The sequence below is a fragment of the Salmo trutta genome, chromosome 38 (genome assembly GCF_901001165.1).
Source record: "Salmo trutta chromosome 38, fSalTru1.1, whole genome shotgun sequence".
In the NCBI taxonomy this organism is placed as follows: domain Eukaryota; kingdom Metazoa; phylum Chordata; class Actinopteri; order Salmoniformes; family Salmonidae; genus Salmo; species Salmo trutta.
In genome coordinates, this window is record NC_042994.1 from 204616 (window position 1) to 229240 (window position 24625).

Sequence of the window (24625 nt, forward strand, 5' to 3'; positions counted from 1 at the left end):
TATAATAGGGAATGCAGGGATGTGTACTGAACCTGTACCCATTATAAAACAACATGATCTAGGGTCATATGCATCTAAAGTTTTTAATGAAGTGGCAGCTGTATTCATATAGATTATTTAAACATAGTCTATAACCAGTAAGAACATAGATTGAATGATCTGCTTTGCACTATTAAGCAAGAGGCCTGACCTATTTCTATAGAAGAAGCCCCTTTTTATATTCAGCATCTTAACTAACACACCACTATGTTTTTTTCAAGTCAGCTTAACGTCTATGTTCATACAACTTCAATCATTAGAATAATATTTGTACACCCTAGAAAACAACATATACTTAGTTACAGCACTACACATATCCAGAAGACAGGGCCGTACTGTAGTACTACACTATTACACAGTTATGTACTACTAATGTAGTAGTGTCTAGGATGTTAAGGAATATCTATAGGGGGGAACATGTACATGATATAACACAGTCCCCACAGCATCGAAGGATGCGTACACTGACGCTGACATTGTATTTTGTTATGTGGAAGTAGCATAAGTATGTGTAAAGAGTTTACATTTTTGTTTAAAAGTTCAGAATATGTCTCTTGTGAAAATTGAGATGGGGTACATATATTCTGTATTTCAAATATCATTGGTAACTCACGTTATTATGGTTCAATGATAGGTGTTCCATTCTGTGGACTGAGAATACATATAATTTGCACAACACACACATTTATATTATTTTTTAATTGTAAAACTACATGTAATTTACCAAAGTTAGTGTAATTGTCTGTAGTTCTTGAAATTAAAGAAAATAAAAGGACATCTAGTGTCACGTCCTGACCCTAGTAAGATGTAATTTTCTATAGTAGAGTAGAGCAGGGCATGACAGGGGGTGTTTTGGGTTGTTCTATGTTTTCTATTTCTATGTTTAAGTTCTAGTTTGACTATTTCTATGTTGGGATTGTTTGGGGTTGATCTCTAATTGGAGGCAGCTGATCCTCATTGCCTCTGATTAGAGATCATATTTAAGTAGGGGTTTTTCTCTTCCTGCTTGTGGGTTATTATATTTTGTGAGTGTGTTTTGTTCCTCCTGCGTCACGGTTTGTTGTTTTGTCAGTAAGTTTATCTTTGTTATTGCATTAAGTTTCACTAACTAATAAATATGTGGAATGAAACCGACGCTGCATTTTGGTCCCTTTCTTCTAACAGCCGTGACAGAATAACCCACCAAAAAAGGACCAAGCAGCGTGGAATGGAGCAGCGGGAAAGATGGACTTGGGACGAGATATTAGATGGGAAAGGACCCTGGAGGCAGGCTGGGGAGTATCGTCGCCCGAAGGAGGAACTAGAGGAAGCCAAGAGGGAGCGACGTTACTACGAAGCGCTATATCCACCAATAATGAAGGTGGAGAGGCACCCCCATAAAAAAAATTTTTGGGGGGGGCATAAGGGGAGTTTGTCAACATCAGGGGGGAGCCCTGCTCAAACTTCCTGTGCCTATCGGAGAGAGCCGTGGAGCAGACAGAAGTCAGTACAGGAGTCAAGTGCGGAGCTCGACGCGAGATTCCGAAGGGAAGTACTGGCAGAAAGAGCACGGCGGAGCGGGCGTGCAGAGGAGCGAGCGATGAGTTACGGTGTGGTGCGCACTATGTCGCCCATACGCACTCATAGCCCGGTGCAGTCGGTGCAAGCTCCTCGCCGGTGTAGGGCAAAGATGGTCATTGAACCTGGAAGGAGTAGGCCTGCTTAGCATGCCAGGTCCCCGGTTTGCCTACATAGCCCGGTCCGTCCTGTCCCTGCTCCTCGCACTCCCCCTCCAGTGCGCCTCCATAGTCCAGTACGTCCTGTGCCTGCTCCTCGCACTTTCCTTTCAGTGCGCATCCATAACCCGGTACAGCCAGTGCCTGCTGTGAGCACTCGGCCCTTAGTGCGTCACCCCAATCTGGTGAGACCGATTCCTGCTCCTCGCACTATTCCTCCAGTGCGCCTCCATAGCCCAGTATGTCCTGTTCCTGCTCCCCGCACTTGCCCTGAGGTGCGTTTTACTAGTCTGGTGACTCCTATGCCAGTCCCACGCATCAGGCCTCCAGGGCGCCTGCCCAGTCCGGGGTGTCCTGTTCCTGCTCCCCGCACTCGCCCTGAGGTGCGTGTCACTAGTCTGGCGCCTCCTATGCCAGTCCCACACATCAGGCCTCCAGCGACGCTCCTCAGCCTGGAGCCTCCAGCGACGCTCCTCAGCCCGGAGCCTCCAGCGACGCTCCTCAGCCCGGAGCCTCCAGTGACGCTCCTCAGCCCGGAGCCTCCAGCAGAGATCTACAGCCCAGAGCCTTCAGCAAAGTTTATCTTTGTTATTGCATTAAGTTTCACTAACTAATAAACATGTGGAATGAAACCTACGCTGCATTTTGGTCCGCTTCTTCTACCAACCGTGACATCTAGAGAAAATAAAGCAATTTATACATGAAAAACTGAAAAAAAATCGATATTGTCACGATTGTCATAAGGAGTGGACCAAAACGCAGCGGGAAAATGTATACTCATCGTCTTTTTTTATTTGAAGAAGGAAAAACGAAATAAACACGTATACAAAACAAATGACTCCAAACAATCCCGTCAGGTGCAACAAACACTAAACCAGGAAATAACTACCCACAAACCCGCATAGAACAAACACCCCTATAAATAGGACCTTCAATCAGAGACAACAAGAAGCAGCTGCCTCCAATTGATGGTCAACCCAATAAACACCACATAGAAATAGACCAACTAGAAATAACATAGAAATACACTAACATAGAACATAACCCCCAAAAAAACGAAACACCCTAAACAAACACCCCCTGCCACGCCTTGACCAAACTACAATAACAAACAGCCCCTTTACTGGTCAGGACGTGACAGTATCCCCCCTAAAGGTGCAGACCCCAGATGCACCTTAAACAACAAAATAATACAAAAAAACACAAAAATAAACCCCAACACAAAAATAATCCCCTAACTAAAGGGAGGGAAGGGAGGGTGGCCACCGTCACCGACAGTTGTTGTGCTACACCCCCCCTCCCCAACCTCCTACTCCTACTACGCTAACTGCTTATTATTATTTACCCCTCCCGAAGTCTCTGGACTAAGGTGCATCGCTGAAGACCTCGGGCTGAGGCGTGTCGCTGGAGACCACGGGCTGATGCGCGTCGCTGGAAACCTCGGGCTGATGCGCGTAGCTGGAGACCTCGGACTGGAGGGCGACTCTGGGAGCTCCGGACTGGAGGGCGACTCTGGGAGCTCCGGACTGGAGGGCGACTCTGGGAGCTCCGGACTGTGGGCCGTCTCTGCTGGCTCCGGACTGTGGGCCGTCTCTGCTGGCTCCGGACTCTGGGCCGTCTCTGCTGGCTCCGGACTGTGGGCCGTCTCTGCAGGCTCCGAACTGTGGGCCATCTCTAGACGGGGCACTGTCGCCGGAAGCTCTGGACGGGGCACTGTCGCCGGAAGCTCTGGTCAGGGAACTGTCACCGGAAGCTCTGGACGGGGAACTGTCACCGGAAGCTCTGGACAGGGAACTGTCGTCGGAAGCTCTGGACGGGGAACTGTCGTCGGAAGCTCTGGACAGGGACTGCGCACTGAAGGCCTGATGCGTGGGGCTGGCTTTGGAGGTGCCAGACTAGGGACACGCACCACAGGGCTAGCGTGAGGAGCAGGAGCAGGACGAACTGGACTGGGCTGACGCACTGGAGGCCTGGTGCGTGGGGCTGGTACTGGAGGTACCAGACTGGAGACACGCACCCCAAGGCTAGTGCGAGGAGCGGGAACAGGACGTACTGGACTGGGCTGACGCACTGGAGGCCTGGTGCGTGGTGCTGGCTTTGGAGGCGCCAGACTGGAAACACGAGGAGCGGGAACTGGATACACTGGGTCATGAGTAGGCACCGGCGGTCTGGAGCGCACCGCCTGCACAACCCGTCCTGGCTGGATGGTAACAGTAGCCCTGCACGAGCGGAGTGCTGGCACAGGGCGAACTGGGCTGTGCAGAGGCCTGATGGCTGCCGTGCGCAGAGCAGGCGTAGGGTAGCCTGGGCCTAGGAGGCGCACTGGTGGAAAGATGTGCTGTGCAGGCATACTCCTACCCGGCTGGATGCCCACTCTAGCACGGCACTTGCGAGGGGCTGGGATCGCTAGCACCGGACTGTGCGTGCGCATGGGTGAGATCGTGCGCACTTCCGCATACACCGGTGCTCTCATGATCCGTTGCTCCCCATAATAAGCACGGGGAGTTGGCTTAGGTCTATTACCTGACCTAGCCACTCTCCCCGTGTGCACCCCCAAAAACATTTCTTGGGGCTGCCTCTCGCACTTGCCAATCGGCGCGTATAACGCCTCGTAATGGCACCTTTCTGCCTTGGCTGCCTCCAGCTCCTCCTTAAGGCGCTGGTACTCCCCAGCCTGGTGCCATGGTCCTGCCCATCCAGGATCTCCTCCCATGTCAATGAATCCTTATATTCCTCCTGCTGCTCCTTCCTCTGCTGCTCGGTCCATTTGTGGTGGGTAGTTCTGTAACGATTGTCGTAAGGAGTAGACCAAAACGCAGCGGGAAAATGTATACTCATCTTCTTTTTTTATTTGAAGAAGGAAAAACAAAATAAACACGTATACAAAACAAATGACTCCAAACAGTCCCGTCAGGTGCAACAAACAATAAACCAGGAAATAACTACCCACAAACCCCCATAGAACAAACACCCCTATAAATAGGACCTTCAATCAGAGGCAACGAGAAGCAGCTGCCTCCAATTGAAGGTCAACCCAATAAACACCACATAAAAATAGACCAACTAGAAATAACATAGAAATACACTAAGATAGAAGATCACCCAAACAACCCCGAAACACCCTGAACAAACACCCCCTGCCACGCCCTGACCAAACTACAATAACAAACAGACCCTTTACTGGTCAGGACGTGACAGATATATTTATTTGTTAATCTTTATATACAGTACTACACATATCTATAGTGCCCATGAGTTTCTAGGGGATAGACCCTATGTTTCAAGAGAAAATAGGCAAAATAATGAAAAAGATTCGAATCCATAACTACATAATATGCAATGAACTACAGACTTTTTCATTTGTAAATCATTATTATAACCCCAAATGAAACCTTTGGTTTATATAGCCCTGGGGTCAATGAAAAAAAGATGTATATGTATTAGGTTGTTAAAATCTTAGATTACGTGTACAAAACAACTCATTGCTGAACTAAATGTAACGGCTGTCGTGAGAGAGAGTAGACCAAGGTGCAGCGGAGTTAGTGTTCATCATTGAATATTTAATAAAGAAAGAACACTATACAAACAAAACAAGAAAACCGACAGCCAAACAGTCCTGTCAGGTGCAAAACACTAACAGAAACAATTACCCACAAAACCCAAAGGAAAAACATGCTCCTTATGTGTGACTCCCAATCAGCAACAACACTCTACAGCTGTGCCTGATTGGAAGCAACACGGCCAAAATCAATTAAACAAACCAACATAGAAAAATGCACATAGAACGCCCACCCAATGTAACACCCTGGCCTAACCAAAATAAAGATAAAAAACCACTCTCTATGGCCAGGGCGTTACACTAAATCATAATATGTATTTGTATTATAACCTCTGAAGAACGTGGCTACCACTCACAAGTATTATTAAAAATGTGTAATACATAATATATGTACCCCATCTCAATTTTCACAAGAGACATATTCTGAACTTTTAATTTAAACTCTTTACACATACTTATGCTACTTCCACATAACAAAATACAATGTCAGTGTCAGTGTATGCATCCTTCGATGCTGTGGGGAATGTATTATATCTTGTACATGTTCCCCCCTATAGACATTCCTTAACATCCTAGACACTACTACATTAGTAGTACATAACTGTGTAATAGTGTAGTACTACAGTATGGCCCTGTCTTCTGGATATGTGTAGCGCTGTAACTAAGTATATGTTGTTGATTGAAGTTGTATCAACATAGACGTTAAGCTGACTTTTAAAAAAACATAGTGGTGTGTAAGGGAATACCCCCCTGATTTGGACAAAATAACATGGCAACATATTGGCATAGCACGAATCATACACACGATTGCAAAAACCACCCAAAGCGGCCCATCTCCGGGCCAATCATATGGCAATTTTCCGATGGCAATTGCCAATTGTAACACCCCAAATTTCCTTTAGATGGCGAGCGCGCTCCACCTTGGATTTTCATACAGCAAATGATACCCAATTCTTACCCAAGTCTCAGATTTTGATAAAATGATTTTTTTTGTTGAAAACTTAGCACCTTGTAAAAAAGTGGTTTCTGGACCGTTTTTCGAAATTATTTCGATTGTTATGTCAATTACACATGTATAAGAGCTGTATGAACATGCTTCTGACGTTTTTTATTGATGTCGTTTTTTGGGTTGCTTTTGCTTGTGCGCAAGGCATATGATTTGTGCATTTTGAATATGATTTCATAGGAAAAAAGTGACATTTTTTTTTTCATTTTTTTTGCAAAATGACATATCCAATGCTTTTTTTTGTCACTTCTGGAAGTATTGCAAGTGCCAAATTACAGCAAATATCCAAAAGATAGCTAGAGCTCTCCGCAGTGAATTTTCATATTGCAAATGTAACACAATTCAAGTCCCAAGAGTCAAATTTTGAAAAAAATGACATATTTTTTGAAAACTTTTCAACCCTAAAAAAGTGGTTTCTGGACCGTTTTTCGATTTTTTTTTGATTTTTATGTCAATTACACATGTATAAGAGCTGTATGGACATACTTTTGACATATTTTATTGACATAATTTTTTGGGTTGTTTTTGCTTGTGCATAAGGCATATGTTTTGTGCATTTGGAATATGATTTCATAGGAAGTCAAAAGTGACATATTTGCTTGTGCATAAGGCATATGATTTGTGCATTTGGAATATGATTTCATAGGAAGTCAAAAGTGATATATTTATATTTTTTGCCAAATGCCATTAGAAATGTGCAAATGAAATGTCCAATTCTTTTTTTGTCAATTATACATGTATGAAAGTATTGAATGTGCCAAATCAGTATGTTTGTCCGTTTGCCATGTACGATCATAGGAAGTCGGTTTCCAAACCCAAAAGTCAGTGAACCATGGTCCAAATGGCATTTATACTGCCCAAATGATATATATCCCTATGTTAAGCCATCAATCAACGCAGATGGTCTACTTGTCATGTATGATGAGGGAGAAGTGGGACTCTGTTGCTTTTAACATTTTTAACGAATTTGACATGCTCAGAATGCATAATTGACTGGCCCGATGATCTCGGGATGGCCGTGCAGTGACTGTGGTTCCTCTCCATCACTCGTTGTGTTGATTTCATCATGTCAACTTTGGTGATATTTTTTGCTGTTGAATCATATTGCAAATGCACGTTACATTTGCAATATTGCGCGTTACGTTTGCAATATGATTCAATGGGCATTTAGCATCACAAATTTAGGCATGCTCAAAAATACTGCAGAAATGCATTATTGACTGGCTCGATGAACTCGGGATGGCCGGGCAGTGACTGTGGTTCCTCTCCATTGCTCGTCACCCAGCAGTCAGCGTCCATCAGTCAATTAGATGTCATTTTGACACCAAACTGATAGCATCTGACACCAAATCCACTTTTTCCAACTCGTATAGAAGCCAACTATCACATATGTCAGTGAAGGCCCATAATTCACAGTGCTTTCAATTTTAACCATAAAAAAACATAAAACACATAGTTACGTTATAGCTGCGGGTCCAGCTCTGACATTATGTGTAGGCCTATGTGAGGCGACCCCGAATCCGAAGTTTCGGCTCGATAGGTCATTCGGTGCCCGAGCAATGGCCTAATTGGTGCTGAAAATCCACTTTTTCAGGGCGTTACTACGGGGTCCCTGAATGAGCTATCGGACAGAGACATTGGGGTCCGTCTCTATGGGCCGAGGCGGTTTCAATGCACCTAGTCTTGCGACTCTGGGACATTTCTACATGTCGCCATGTCCGTGATATTCAAAATGAATTGAAAATATTGCAAATGTACGAGGCGGTTTCTCGGTCAGAGAACCTTCTAGAGCCCCATAAATCACCGTGCACTATCGACTTGAGCTCTAGAACAGGTTTCTAAAATTTCGGAGCTCTAGGTCTGACGGTTCTTGAATCGTTTGAACGAAAGTAACTATTGAAGGCGGTATAAGCCTCTAAGCCCCACAATATGTATCTATGGCCAAATTGTGTGTGTGTGTTTTTGTTTTTTTGCAAAAAGAATAGACACACGTTGTCTTTGGGGTAGGCATATACAGAATCCTGAATATGAAGTCTCTACCTTAAGAATTGACTGAGTAACAGATGGTTGAGTTGCGTGATTTTCACTATCTGCAGGTGGCAATATGACAATAGCTCTAGGCTATTTTAAACCACTTCCGGTTGTCACAGGAAGCTCTTGCTTCACACACGTTGTCTTTGGGGTAGACATAAACGGAATCCTGAATAAGAAGTCTCTACCTTAAGAATTGACTGAGAAACAGATGGTTGAGTTGCGTGATTTTCACTATGCGCACGTAATATGACAATAGCTCTTGGGTGATTTTAACCACTTCCGGTTGTCACAGGAAGCTCTTGCTTCACACACGTTTTCTTTGGGGTAGACATAAACGGAATCCTGAATAAGAAGTCTCTACCTTAAGAATTGACTGAGAAACAGATGGTTGAGTTGCGTGATTTTCACTATGCGCACGTAATATGACAATAGCTCTTGGGTGTTTTTAACCACTTCCGGTTGTCACAGGAAGTTCTTACTCAACACACGTTGTCTTTGGGGTAGACATAAACAGAATCCTGAATAAGAAGTCTCTACCTTAAGAATTGACTGAGAAACAGATGGTTGAGTTGCGTGAATTTCACTATGCCAACGTAATATGACAATAGCTCTTGGGTGATTTTAACCACTTCCGGTTGTCACAGGAAGCTCTTGCTTCTCACACGTTGTCTTTGGGGTAGACATAAACGAAATCCTGAATAAGAAGTCTCTACCTTAAGAATTGACTGAGAAACAGATGGTTGAGTTGCGTGATTTTCACTATGCGCACGTAATATGACAATAGCTCTTGGTTGTTTTTAACCACTTCCGGTTGTCACAGGAAGCTCTTGCTTCACACACGTTGTCTTTGGGGTACACATAAACAGAATCCTGAATAAGAAGTCTCTACCTTAAGAATTGACTGAGAAACAGATGGTTGAGTTGCGTGATTTTCACTATCTGCAGGTGGCAATATGACAATAGCTCTTGTGTGTTTTTAACCACTTCCGGTTGTCACAGGAAGCTCTTGCTTCACACACGTTGTCTTTGGGGTACATATAAACAGAATCCTGAATAAGAAGTCTCTACCTTAAGAATTGACTGAGTAACAGATGGTTGAGTTGCGTGATTTTCACTATCTGCAGGTGGCCAAATGACAATAGCTCTTGGGTGTTTTTAACCACTTCCGGTTGTCACAGGAAGCTCTTGCTTCACACACGTTGTCTTTGGGGTACATATAAACAGAATCCTGAATAAGAAGTCTCTACCTTAAGAATTGACTGAGTAACAGATGGTTGAGTTGCGTGATTTTCACTATCTGCAGGTGGCAATATGACAATAGCTCTTGGGTGTTTTTAACCACTTCCGGTTGTCACAGGAAGCTCTTGCTTTACACACGTTGTCTTTGGGGTACATATAAACAGAATCCTGAATAAGAAGTCTCTACCTTAAGAATTGACTGAGAAACAGATGGTTGAGTTGCGTGATTTTCACTATGCGCACGTAATATGACAATAGCTCTTGGGTGTTTTTAACCACTTCCGGTTGTCACAGGAAGCTCTTGCTTCACACACGTTGTCTTTGGGGTAGACATAAACAGAATCCTGAATAAGAAGTCTCTACCTTAAGAATTGACTGAGTAACAGATGGTTGAGTTGCGTGATTTTCACTATGCGCACGTAATATGACAATGGCTCTTGGGTGATTTTAACCACTTCCGGTTGTCACAGGAAGCTCTTGCTTCACACACGTTGTCTTTGGGGTACATATAAACAGAATCCTGAATAAGAAGTCTCTACCTTAAGAATTGACTGAGTAACAGATGGTTGAGTTGAGTGATTTTCACTATCTGCAGGTGGCAATATGACAATAGCTCTTGTGTGTTTTTAACCACTTCCGGTTGTCACAGGAAGCTCTTGCTTTACACACGTTGTCTTTGGGTTACATATAAACAGAATCCTGAATAAGAAGTCTCTACCTTAAGAATTGACTGAGAAACAGATGGTTGAGTTGCGTGATTTTCACTATGCGCACGTAATATGACAACAGCTCTTGGGTGTTTTTAACCACTTCCGGTTGTCACAGGAAGCTCTTGCTTCACACACGTTGTCTTTGGGGTAGACATAAACAGAATCCTGAATAAGAAGTCTCTACCTTAAGAATTGACTGAGTAACAGATGGTTGAGTTGCGTGATTTTCACTATGCGCACGTAATATGACAATGGCTCTTGGGTGATTTTAACCACTTCCGGTTGTCACAGGAAGCTCTTGCTTCACACACGTTGTCTTTGGGGTACATATAAACAGAATCCTGAATAAGAAGTCTCTACCTTAAGAATTGACTGAGTAACAGATGGTTGAGTTGCGTGATTTTCACTATCTGCAGGTGGCAATATGACAATAGCTCTTGTGTGTTTTTAACCACTTCCGGTTGTCACAGGAAGCTCTTGCTTCACACACGTTGTCTTTGGGGTACATATAAACAGAATCCTGAATAAGAAGTCTCTACCTTAAGAATTGACTGAGTAACAGATGGTTGAGTTGCGTGATTTTCACTATCTGCAGGTGGCCAAATGACAATAGCTCTTGGGTGTTTTTAACCACTTCCGGTTGTCACAGGAAGCTCTTGCTTCACACACGTTGTCTTTGGGGTACATATAAACAGAATCCTGAATAAGAAGTCTCTACCTTAAGAATTGACTGAGTAACAGATGGTTGAGTTGCGTGATTTTCACTATCTGCAGGTGGCAATATGACAATAGCTCTTGGGTGTTTTTAACCACTTCCGGTTGTCACAGGAAGCTCTTGCTTTACACACGTTGTCTTTGGGGTACATATAAACAGAATCCTGAATAAGAAGTCTCTACCTTAAGAATTGACTGAGTAACAGATGGTTGAGTTGCGTGATTTTCACTATGCGCACGTAATATGACAATAGCTCTTGGGTGTTTTTAACCACTTCCGGTTGTCACAGGAAGCTCTTGCTTCACACACGTTGTCTTTGGGGTAGACATAAACAGAATCCTGAATAAGAAGTCTCTACCTTAAGAATTGACTGAGTAACAGATGGTTGAGTTGCGTGATTTTCACTATGCGCACGTAATATGACAATGGCTCTTGGGTGATTTTAACCACTTCCGGTTGTCACAGGAAGCTCTTGCTTCACACACGTTGTCTTTGGGGTACATATAAACAGAATCCTGAATAAGAAGTCTCTACCTTAAGAATTGACTGAGTAACAGATGGTTGAGTTGAGTGATTTTCACTATCTGCAGGTGGCAATATGACAATAGCTCTTGTGTGTTTTTAACCACTTCCGGTTGTCACAGGAAGCTCTTGCTTTACACACGTTGTCTTTGGGTTACATATAAACAGAATCCTGAATAAGAAGTCTCTACCTTAAGAATTGACTGAGAAACAGATGGTTGAGTTGCGTGATTTTCACTATGCGCACGTAATATGACAACAGCTCTTGGGTGTTTTTAACCACTTCCGGTTGTCACAGGAAGCTCTTGCTTCACACACGTTGTCTTTGGGGTAGACATAAACAGAATCCTGAATAAGAAGTCTCTACCTTAAGAATTGACTGAGTAACAGATGGTTGAGTTGCGTGATTTTCACTATGCGCACGTAATATGACAATAGCTCTTGGGTGATTTTAACCACTTCCGGTTGTCACAGGAAGCTCTTGCTTCACACACGTTGTCTTTGGGGTACATATAAACAGAATCCTGAATAAGAAGTCTCTACCTTAAGAATTGACTGAGTAACAGATGGTTGAGTTGCGTGATTTTCACTATATGCAGGTGGCAATATGACAATAGCTCTTGTGTGTTTTTAACCACTTCCGGTTGTCACAGGAAGCTCTTGCTTTACACACGTTGTCTTTGGGGTACATATAAACAGAATCCTGAATAAGAAGTCTCTACCTTAAGAATTGACTGAGAAACAGATGGTTGAGTTGCGTGATTTTCACTATGCGCACGTAATATGACAATAGCTCTTGGGTGTTTTTAACCACTTCCGGTTGTCACAGGAAGCTCTTGCTTCACACACGTTGTCTTTGGGGTAGACATAAACAGAATCCTGAATAAGAAGTCTCTACCTTAAGAATTGACTGAGTAACAGATGGTTGAGTTGCGTGATTTTCACTATCTGCAGGTGGCAATATGACAATAGCTCTTGTGTGTTTTTAACCACTTCCGGTTGTCACAGGAAGCTCTTGCTTTACACACGTTGTCTTTGGGGTACATATAAACAGAATCCTGAATAAGAAGTCTCTACCTTAAGAATTGACTGAATAACAGATGGTTGAGTTGAGTGATTTTCACTATATGCAGGATGACCATATGACAATAGCTCTAGGCTGTTTTAACCACTTCCCGTTGTCACAGGAAGTTCTTACTCAACACACGTTGTCTTTGGGGTAGACATAAACAGAATCCTGAATAAGAAGTCTCTACCTTAAGAATTGACTGAGTAACAGATGGTTGAGTTGCGTGATTTTCACTATGTGCACGTAATATGACAATAGCTCTTGGGTGTTTTTAACCACTTCCGGTTGTCACAGGAAGCTCTTGCTTCACACACGTTGTCTTTGGGGTACATATAAACAGAATCCTGAATAAGAAGTCTCTACCTTAAGAATTGACTGAGTAACAGATGGTTGAGTTGCGTGATTTTCACTATCTGCAGGTGGCAATATGACAATAGCTCTTGTGTGTTTTTAACCACTTCCGGTTGTCACAGGAAGCTCTTGCTTTACACACGTTGTCTTTGGGGTACATATAAACAGAATCCTGAATAAGAAGTCTCTACCTTAAGAATTGACTGAGAAACAGATGGTTGAGTTGCGTGATTTTCACTATGCGCACGTAATATGACAATAGCTCTTGGGTGTTTTTAACCACTTCCGGTTGTCACAGGAAGCTCTTGCTTCACACACGTTGTCTTTGGGGTAGACATAAACAGAATCCTGAATAAGAAGTCTCTACCTTAAGAATTGACTGAGTAACAGATGGTTGAGTTGCGTGATTTTCACTATGCGCACGTAATATGACAATGGCTCTTGGGTGATTTTAACCACTTCCGGTTGTCACAGGAAGCTCTTGCTTCACACACGTTGTCTTTGGGGTACATATAAACAGAATCCTGAATAAGAAGTCTCTACGTTAAGAATTGACTGAGTAACAGATGGTTGAGTTGAGTGATTTTCACTATCTGCAGGTGGCAATATGACAATAGCTCTTGTGTGTTTTTAACCACTTCCGGTTGTCACAGGAAGCTCTTGCTTTACACACGTTGTCTTTGGGTTACATATAAACAGAATCCTGAATAAGAAGTCTCTACCTTAAGAATTGACTGAGTAACAGATGGTTGAGTTGCGTGATTTTCACTATCTGCAGGTGGCAATATGACAATAGCTCTTGTGTGTTTTTAACCACTTCCGGTTGTCACAGGAAGCTCTTGCTTTACACACGTTGTCTTTGGGTTACATATAAACAGAATCCTGAATAAGAAGTCTCTACCTTAAGAATTGACTGAGAAACAGATGGTTGAGTTGCGTGATTTTCACTATGCGCACGTAATATGACAACAGCTCTTGGGTGTTTTTAACCACTTCCGGTTGTCACAGGAAGCTCTTGCTTCACACACGTTGTCTTTGGGGTAGACATAAACAGAATCCTGAATAAGAAGTCTCTACCTTAAGAATTGACTGAGTAACAGATGGTTGAGTTGCGTGATTTTCACTATCCGCACGTAATATGACAATGGCTCTTGGGTGATTTTAACCACTTCCGGTTGTCACAGGAAGCTCTTGCTTCACACACGTTGTCTTTGGGGTACATATAAACAGAATCCTGAATAAGAAGTCTCTACCTTAAGAATTGACTGAGTAACAGATGGTTGAGTTGCGTGATTTTCACTATCTGCAGGTGGCAATATGACAATAGCTCTTGGGTGTTTTTAACCACTTCCGGTTGTCACAGGAAGCTCTTGCTTTACACACGTTGTCTTTGGGGTACATATAAACAGAATCCTGAATAAGAAGTCTCTACCTTAAGAATTGACTGAGTAACAGATGGTTGAGTTGCGTGATTTTCACTATGCGCACGTAATATGACAATAGCTCTTGGGTGTTTTTAACCACTTCCGGTTGTCACAGGAAGCTCTTGCTTCACACACGTTGTCTTTGGGGTAGACATAAACAGAATCCTGAATAAGAAGTCTCTACCTTAAGAATTGACTGAGTAACAGATGGTTGAGTTGCGTGATTTTCACTATCTGCAGGTGGCAATATGACAATAGCTCTTGTGTGTTTTTAACCACTTCCGGTTGTCACAGGAAGCTCTTGCTTTACACACGTTGTCTTTGGGGTACATATAAACAGAATCCTGAATAAGAAGTCTCTACCTTAAGAATTGACTGAATAACAGATGGTTGAGTTGAGTGATTTTCACTATATGCAGGATGACCATATGACAATAGCTCTAGGCTGTTTTAACCACTTCCCGTTGTCACAGGAAGTTCTTACTCAACACACGTTGTCTTTGGGGTAGACATAAACAGAATCCTGAATAAGAAGTCTCTACCTTAAGAATTGACTGAGAAACAGATGGTTGAGTTGCGTGATTTTCACTATGTGCAAGTAATATGACAATAGCTCTTGGGTGTTTTTAACCACTTCCGGTTGTCACAGGAAGCTCTTGCTTCACACACGTTGTCTTTGGGGTACATATAAACAGAATCCTGAATAAGAAGTCTCTACCTTAAGAATTGACTGAGTAACAGATGGTTGAGTTGCGTGATTTTCACTATCTGCAGTTGGCAATATGACAATAGCTCTTGTGTGTTTTTAACCACTTCCGGTTGTCACAGGAAGCTCTTGCTTTACACACGTTGTCTTTGGGGTACATATAAACAGAATCCTGAATAAGAAGTCTCTACCTTAAGAATTGACTGAGAAACAGATGGTTGAGTTGCGTGATTTTCACTATGCGCACGTAATATGACAATAGCTCTTGGGTGTTTTTAACCACTTCCGGTTGTCACAGGAAGCTCTTGCTTCACACACGTTGTCTTTGGGGTAGACATAAACAGAATCCTGAATAAGAAGTCTCTACCTTAAGAATTGACTGAGTAACAGATGGTTGAGTTGCGTGATTTTCACTATGCGCACGTAATATGACAATGGCTCTTGGGTGATTTTAACCACTTCCGGTTGTCACAGGAAGCTCTTTCTTCACACACGTTGTCTTTGGGGTACATATAAACAGAATCCTGAATAAGAAGTCTCTACCTTAAGAATTGACTGAGTAACAGATGGTTGAGTTGAGTGATTTTCACTATCTGCAGGTGGCAATATGACAATAGCTCTTGTGTGTTTTTAACCACTTCCGGTTGTCACAGGAAGCTCTTGCTTTACACACGTTGTCTTTGGGTTACATATAAACAGAATCCTGAATAAGAAGTCTCTACCTTAAGAATTGACTGAGAAACAGATGGTTGAGTTGCGTGATTTTCACTATGCGCACGTAATATGACAACAGCTCTTGGGTGTTTTTAACCACTTCCGGTTGTCACAGGAAGCTCTTGCTTCACACACGTTGTCTTTGGGGTAGACATAAACAGAATCCTGAATAAGAAGTCTCTACCTTAAGAATTGACTGAGTAACAGATGGTTGAGTTGCGTGATTTTCACTATGCGCACGTAATATGACAATGGCTCTTGGGTGATTTTAACCACTTCCGGTTGTCACAGGAAGCTCTTGCTTCACACACGTTGTCTTTGGGGTACATATAAACAGAATCCTGAATAAGAAGTCTCTACCTTAAGAATTGACTGAGTAACAGATGGTTGAGTTGCGTGATTTTCACTATCTGCAGGTGGCAATATGACAATAGCTCTTGTGTGTTTTTAACCACTTCCGGTTGTCACAGGAAGCTCTTGCTTTACACACGTTGTCTTTGGGGTACATATAAACAGAATCCTGAATAAGAAGTCTCTACCTTAAGAATTGACTGAGAAACAGATGGTTGAGTTGCGTGATTTTCACTATGCGCACGTAATATGACAATAGCTCTTGGGTGTTTTTAACCACTTCCGGTTGTCACAGGAAGCTCTTGCTTCACACACGTTGTCTTTGGGGTAGACATAAACAGAATCCTGAATAAGAAGTCTCTACCTTAAGAATTGACTGAGTAACAGATGGTTGAGTTGCGTGATTTTCACTATCTGCAGGTGGCAATATGACAATAGCTCTTGTGTGTTTTTAACCACTTCCGGTTGTCACAGGAAGCTCTTGCTTTACACACGTTGTCTTTGGGGTACATATAAACAGAATCCTGAATAAGAAGTCTCTACCTTAAGAATTGACTGAATAACAGATGGTTGAGTTGAGTGATTTTCACTATATGCAGGATGACCATATGACAATAGCTCTAGGCTGTTTTAACCACTTCCCGTTGTCACAGGAAGTTCTTACTCAACACACGTTGTCTTTGGGGTAGACATAAACAGAATCCTGAATAAGAAGTCTATACCTTAAGAATTGACTGAGTAACAGATGGTTGAGTTGCGTGATTTTCACTATGCGCACGTAATATGACAATAGCTCTTGGGTGATTTTAACCACTTCCGGTTGTCACAGGAAGCTGTTGCTTCACACACGTTGTCTTTGGGGTAGACATAAACAGAATCCTGAATAAGAAGTCTCTACCTTAAGAATTGACTGAGAAACAGATGGTTGAGTTGCGTGATTTTCACTATCTGCAGGTGGCAATATGACAATAGCTCTTGGGTGATTTTAACCACTTCCGGTTGTCACAGGAAGCTCTTGCTTCACACACGTTGTCTTTGGGGTAGACATAAACAGAATCCTGAATAAGAAGTCTCTACCTTAACCTGTCTGGGGTATGTGGGACGATTTCGTCCCACCTACGTAACAGCTACTGGAATTCCAGTGGCGCGATTTATGAATCGTTAGAAATACTATAACTTCAATTTCTCAAACATATGACTATTTCACAGCTATTTAAAGACAAGAATCTCGTTAACCTGTTTGGTATAGGGGGCAGTATTGAGAATTTTGGAAAAAATATGTTCCCATTTTTAACTGCCTCCTACACCAACTCAGAAGCTAGAATATGCATATTATTGTTCAGGTTTGGATAGAAAACACTCTGAATTTTCTAAAACTGTTTGAATGGTGTCTGTGAGTATAACAGAACTCCTATGGCAGGCAAAAACCTGACAAGGCTTCAAGCAGGAAGTACCCTGTCTGACAAGGAGTCGTGCGTCTTACCTCTTTTTATTGAAAAGTAAGGATCTTAGCTGTAACGTGACAATTCCCAGGGCTCCAATAGGCTCTCAGAGCCCGCGAAATAACTGAAGGTTTACGAGGGAACCTCAGGTTGAAACATATTATCGCCTTTTGTAAGTGGATGCTCGGAGGACCTTTCAATGATGCGCGTGCATGAGTCGCTTCTGAGGAGAAATTTTATTCGGCTGTTTAGGCTCAATGCATACTCCCGGTCGGAATATTATCACTTCTCTACGACATAAATGGCATAAAAATTTGTTTTAAACAGCGGTTGACATGCTTCGAAGTACGGTAATGGAATATTTAGACATTTTTGACAAGCCAACGCGCCATGCGCGGGACCGTGAAAAAGCATTCTAGAACTCACGAACAAAACGTCGCTGTTGGAATATAACGATGGATTATTTGGGACCAAACCAACATTTGTTATTGAAGTAGAAGTCCTGGCAGTGTATTCTGATGAAGAACAAGCAAGGTAAGAACATTTTTCTTATAGGAAATGTGATTTTGGTGGAGGCTGAACTGGGTGGGTATCTAAATAGCTAGCCCTGTAATGCCGGGCTATGTACTTAGATTATTGCAAAATGTGCTTCATCCGAAAAGCTATTTTAAAATCGGACATATCGAGTGCATAGAGGGGTAATGTATCTATAATTCTTAAAATAATTGTTATGCTTTTTGTGAACGTTTATCGTGAGTAATTTAGCAAACTGTTAGTAAATTCACCGGAAGTTTGCGGTGGTTATGCTTTTTCTGAACGTCACATGCTAATGTAAAAAGCTGGTTTTTGATATAAATATGAACTTGATTGAACAGACATGCATGTATTGTATAACACAATGTCCTAGGTGTGTCATCTGATGAAGATTATAAAAGGTTAGTGCTGCATTTAGCTGTGGTTTGGGTTTATGTGACATGATATGCTAGCTTGAAAAATGGGTGTCAGATTTTTTCTGGCTGGGTACTCTGCTAACATAATCTAATGTTTTGCTTTTGTTGTAAAGCCTTTTTGAAATCGGACAGTGGGGTTAGATTAACGAGATTCTTGTCTTTAACCTCTTACATCTAGGGGGCAGTAATTTCACGGCTGGATAAAAAACGTACCCGATTTAATCTGATTATTAGTCCTGCCCAGAAACTGGAATATGCATATAATTATTAGCTTTGGAGAGAAAACACTCCAAAGTTTCTGAAACTGTTTGAATGGTGTCTGTGAGTATAACAGAACTCCTATGGCAGGCAAAAACCTGAGATGCTTCTGTTCAGGAAGTACCCTGTCTGAACATTTCTTGCCCTTCTTTATTATCTCTGTCGTTTACAAAGGATCTCTGCTCTTACGTGACACTTCTCACGTCAACAATGGAGTCTCACAGCCCGGGAAAAACAGGAATGACGTAATTCAAAGCCCTGGCTGAAGCACACGAGAGCAAAAGCTAAGTGGTCACTTGATGGACTAAGCCTTAGGCGCGTGACACGCCCCGCCCCCGGCTTTCGGTTTTTTCCTCAGTTTACAGACAGGCAGATTCCCGGTCGGAATATTATCGCTTCTCTACGAGATAAATTGCATAAATATTGGTTTTAAACAGCGGTTGACATGCTTCGAAGTACGGTAATGGAATATTTAGAAATTTTTTGTCATATTTTGCGTCATGCTCGTGGCCGAGATTTAGCGTTGGGATAGTGTCTAGAACGCACGAACAAAACGTCGCTGTTTGGATATAACGATGGATTATTTGGGACCAAACCTACATTTGTTATTGAAGTAGAAGTCCTGGCAGTGTATTCTGATGAAGAACAAGCAAGGTAAGAACATTTTTCTTATAGGAAATGTGATTTTGGTGAAGGCTAAACTTGCAGGGTGTCTAAATAGCTAGCCCTGTAACGCCGGGCTATGTACTTACATTATTGCAAAATGTGCTTCATCCGAAAAGCTATTTTAAAATCGGACATATCGAGTGCATAGAGGAGTTCTGTATCTATAATTCTTAAAATAATTGTTATGCTTTTTGTGAACGTTTATCGTGAGTAATTTAGTAAAATCACCGGAAGTGTTCGGTGGGAATGCTAGTTCTGAACGTCACATGCTAATGTAAAAAGCTGGTTTTTGATATAAATATGAACTTGATTGAACAGACATGCATGTATTGTATAACACAATGTCCTAGGTGTGTCATCTGATGAAGATCATCAAAGGTTAGTGCTGCATTTAGATATGGTTTGGGTTTATGTGACATGATATGCTAGCTTGAAAAATGGCTGTGTGATTATTCCTGGCTGGGTACTCTGCTGACATAATCTAATGTTTTGCTTTCGCTGTAAAGCCTTTTTGAAATCGGACAGTTTGGTTAGATAAAGGAGAGTCTTGTCTTTAAATAGCTGTAACATAGTCATATGTTTGAAAAGTGTAAGTTTTCGGATTTAGAGGAGTTTGAATTTCGCGCCCCGCCCATCATTGGATATTGGAGCAGACGTTCCGCTAGCGGAACGTGTAGATGTAAGAAGTTAAATAGCTGTGAAATAGTCATATGTTTGAGAAATTGAAGTTATAGCATTTCTAACGATTCAAAAATCGCGCCACTGGATTGAAGTGGCTGTTACGTAGGTGGGACGAAATCGTCCCACATACCCCAGAGAGGTTAATCTAACCCCACTGTCCGATTTCAAAAAGGCTTTACAACGAAAGCAAAACATTAGATTATGTCAGTAGAGTGCCCAGCCAGAAAAAATCAGACAGCCATTTTTCAAGCTAGCATATCATGTCACATAAACCCAAACCACAGCTAAATGCAGCACTAACCTTTGATGATCTTCATCAGATGACACACCTAGGACATTGTGTTATACAATACATGCATGTCTGTTCAATCAAGTTCATATTTATATCAAAAACCAGCTTTTTACATTAGCATGTGACGTTCAGAAAAAGCATAACCACCGCAAACTTCCGGGGAATTTACTAACAGTTTGCTAAATTACTCACGATAAACGTTCACAAAAAGCATAACAATTATTTTAAGAATTATAGATACATTACCCCTCTATTCACTCGATATGTCCGATTTTAAAATAGCTTTTCGGATGAAGCACATTTTGCAATAATCTAAGTACATAGCCCGGCATTACAGGGCTAGCTATTTAGACACCCGGCAAGATTAGCCTTCATCAAAATCACATTTCCTATAAGAAAAATGTTCTTACCTTACTTGTTCTTCATCAGAATACACTGCCAGGACTTCTACTTCAATAACAAATGTAGGTTTGGTCCCAAATAATCCATCGTTATATCCAAACAGCGACGTTTTGTTCGTGAGTTCTAGAATGCTTTTTCACGGTCCCGCGCATGGCGCGTTGGCTTGTCAAAAATGTCTAAATATTCCATTACCGTACTTCGAAGCATGTCAACCGCTGTTTAAAACCAATTTTTATGCCATTTATGTCGTAGAGAAGTGATAATATTCCGACCGGGAGTATGCATTGAGCCTAAACAGCCGAATAAAATTTCTCCTCAGAAGCGACTCATGCACGCGCATCATTGAAAGGTCCTCGGAGCAGCCACTTACAAAAGGCGATAATCTGTTTCAACCTGAGGCTCCCTCGTAAACCTTCATGTTTTTCGCGGGCTCTGAGAGCCTATTGGAGCCCTGGGAATTGTCACGTTACAGCTAAGATCCTTACTTTTCAATAAAAAGATGCAAGACGCACGACTCCTTGTCAGACAGGGTACTTCCTGCTTGAAACCTTGTCAGGTTTTTGCCTGCCATAGGAGTTCTGTTATACTCACAGACACCATTCAAACAGTTTTAGAAAATTCAGAGTGTTTTCTATCCAAACCTGAACAATAATATGCATATTCTAGCTTCTGAGTTGGTGTAGGAGGCAGTTAAAAATGGGAACATATTTTTCCAAAATTCTCAATACTGCCCCCTGGCCCAGACAGGTTAAGAATTGACTGAGTAACAGATGGTTGAGTTGCGTGATTTTCACTATGTGCAGGTTATATGACGATAGCTCTTGGGTGTTTTTAACCACTTCCAGTTGTCACAGGAACCTTAGAATCAACACAGGTAGACCTCACAGTAGCCTGATGGATTGTTGTAGAAGACAGGTTCATAAGGCATTCATAACCCACATAGGCTTCAGGTTGAATTTTGGAGAATAGTCTATGTGTTCCTATGGGGAGAGAAGTCATTGCACACAGTTTGATCTAAACACCTTCTTTTCACTGTGAAGGGTTAATGCCACAGGGTCAAGGTTGGCTTGCACAGATCGGGAGGACCTCAGGAACGCTCCTGGTTCCTCTCCATCGCTCGTTGTGTTGATTTCATCATGTCACCTTTGGTGATATTTTTTGCTGTAGAATCATGTTGCAAATGCGCGTTACATTTGCAATATTCCATGTTACGTTTGCAATATGATTCAATGGGCATTTAGCATCACAAATGTGGCATGCTCAAAAACACTGCAGAAATGCATAATTGACTGTCCCGATGAACTGGGGATGGCCGTGCAGTGACTGTGGTTCCTCTCCATCGCTCGTTGTGTTGATTTCATCATGTCAACTTTGGTGACATTTTTTGCTGTTGAATCATATTACAAATACACGGATGCGTATTTGCAATATGATTCAATGGGCATTTAGCATCACAACTTTGGCATGCTCAAAACCACTGCAGAAATGCATAATTGACTGTCCCGATGAACTGGGGATGGCCGTGCAGTGACTGTGGTTCCTCTCCATCGCTCGTTGTGTTCATTTCATCATGTCACCTTTGGTGATATTTTTTGCTGTTGAATCATGTTGCAAATGCGCGTTACATTTGCAATATTCCATGTTACGTTTGCAATATGATTCAATGGGCATTTAGCATCACAAATGTGGCATGCTCAAAACCACTGCAGAAATGCATAATTGACTGTCCCGATGAACTGGGGATGGCCGTGCAGTGACTGTGGTTCCTCTCCATGGCTTGATGGTGAGTTTTTTTTGTGATTTTTTGAAAAATGTCCAAAATGACTAGGTGCGCCCCATACTGGATGGGCACTGATGGAAGGTGCTCCCTACCCAACCGTAGACCCCTTGCACCACCCTAAAGGCACTTAAAACCCTTCTAAAAAATTACTCCTGGTAACCCATTTCGGGTCACCATGTGCACTGATGCGCATTTGCAATATGATTCAATGGGCCTCAACATCACGAATTTGGCATGCTCAAAAACACTGCAGAAAGGCAAAATTAACTGTCCCGATGAACTGGTGATGGCCGGGCAGTGACTGTGGTTCCTCTCCATGGCTTGATGGTGACATGAGACAAGTGGGATTGTCGTTTTTTAGCGATTTTTTTTTTTTAAATGTCCAAAATGACTAAGGGCGCCCCATACTGGATGGGCACTGATGGAAGGTGCTCCCTACCCAACCGTGCACCCCTTGCACCACCCTAAAGGCATTTAAAACCATTCTAAAAAATTACTCCTGGTAACCCATTTCGGGTCACCATGTGCACGGATGCGCATTTGCAATATGATTCAATGGGCCTCAACATCACGAATTTGGCATGCTCAAAAACACTAAAGATATGCAAAATTGACTGTCCCGATGAACTGGGAATGGCCGGGCAGTGACTGTGGTTCCTCTCCATGACTTGATGGTGACATGAGAGAAGTGGGACTGTCGATTTTTAGCGATTTTTTGAAAAATGTCCAAAATGACTAGGGGCGCCTTATACTGGATGGGCACTGATGGAAGGTGCTCCCTACCCAACCGTGCACCCCTTGCACCACACTAAAGGCATTTAAAACCATTCTAAAAAATTACTCCTGGTAACCCATTTCGGGTCACCATGTGCACGGATGCGCATTTGCAATATGATTCAATGGGCCTCAACATCACGAATTTGGCATGCTCAAAAACACTAAAGATATGCAAAATTGACTGTCCCGATGAACTGGGAATGGCCGGGCAGTGACTGTGGTTCCTCTCCATGGCTTGATGGTGACATGAGACAAGTGGGATTGTCGTTTTTTAGCGATTTTTTTTTTTTTAAATGTCCAAAATGACTAAGGGCGCCCCATACTGGATGGGCACTGATGGAAGGTGCTCCCTACCCAACCGTGCACCCCTTGCACCACCCTAAAGGCATTTAAAACCATTCTAAAAAATTACTCCTGGTAACCCATTTCGGGTCACCATGTGCACGGATGCGCATTTGCAATATGATTCAATGGGCCTCAACATCACGAATTTGGCATGCTCAAAAACACTAAAGATATGCAAAATTGACTGTCCCGATGAACTGGGAATGGCCGGGCAGTGACTGTGGTTCCTCTCCATGACTTGATGGTGACATGAGAGAAGTGGGACTGTCGATTTTTAGCGATTTTTTGAAAAATGTCCAAAATGACTAGGGGCGCCTTATACTGGATGGGCACTGATGGAAGGTGCTCCCTACCCAACCGTGCACCCCTTGCACCACCCTAAAGGCATTTAAAACCATTCTAAAAAATTACTCCTGGTAACCCATTTCGGGTCACCATGTGCACGGATGCGCATTTGCAATATGATTCAATGGGCCTCAACATCACGAATTTGGCATGCTCAAAAACACTAAAGATATGCAAAATTGACTGTCCCGATGAACTGGGAATGGCCGGGCAGTGACTGTGGTTCCTCTCCATGGCTTGATGGTGACATGAGAGAAGTGGGACTGTCGATTTTTAGCGATTTTCTGAAAAATGTCCAAAATGACTAGGGGCGCCTTATACTGGATGGGCACTGATGGAAGGTGCTCCCTACCCAACCGTGCACCCCTTGCACCACCCTAAAGGCATTTAAAACCCTTCTAAAAAATTACTCCTGGTAACCCATTTCGGGTCACCATGTGCACGGATGCGCATTTGCAATATGATTCAACGGGCCTCAACATCACGAATTTGGCATGCTCAAAAACACTAAAGATATGCAAAATTGACTGTCC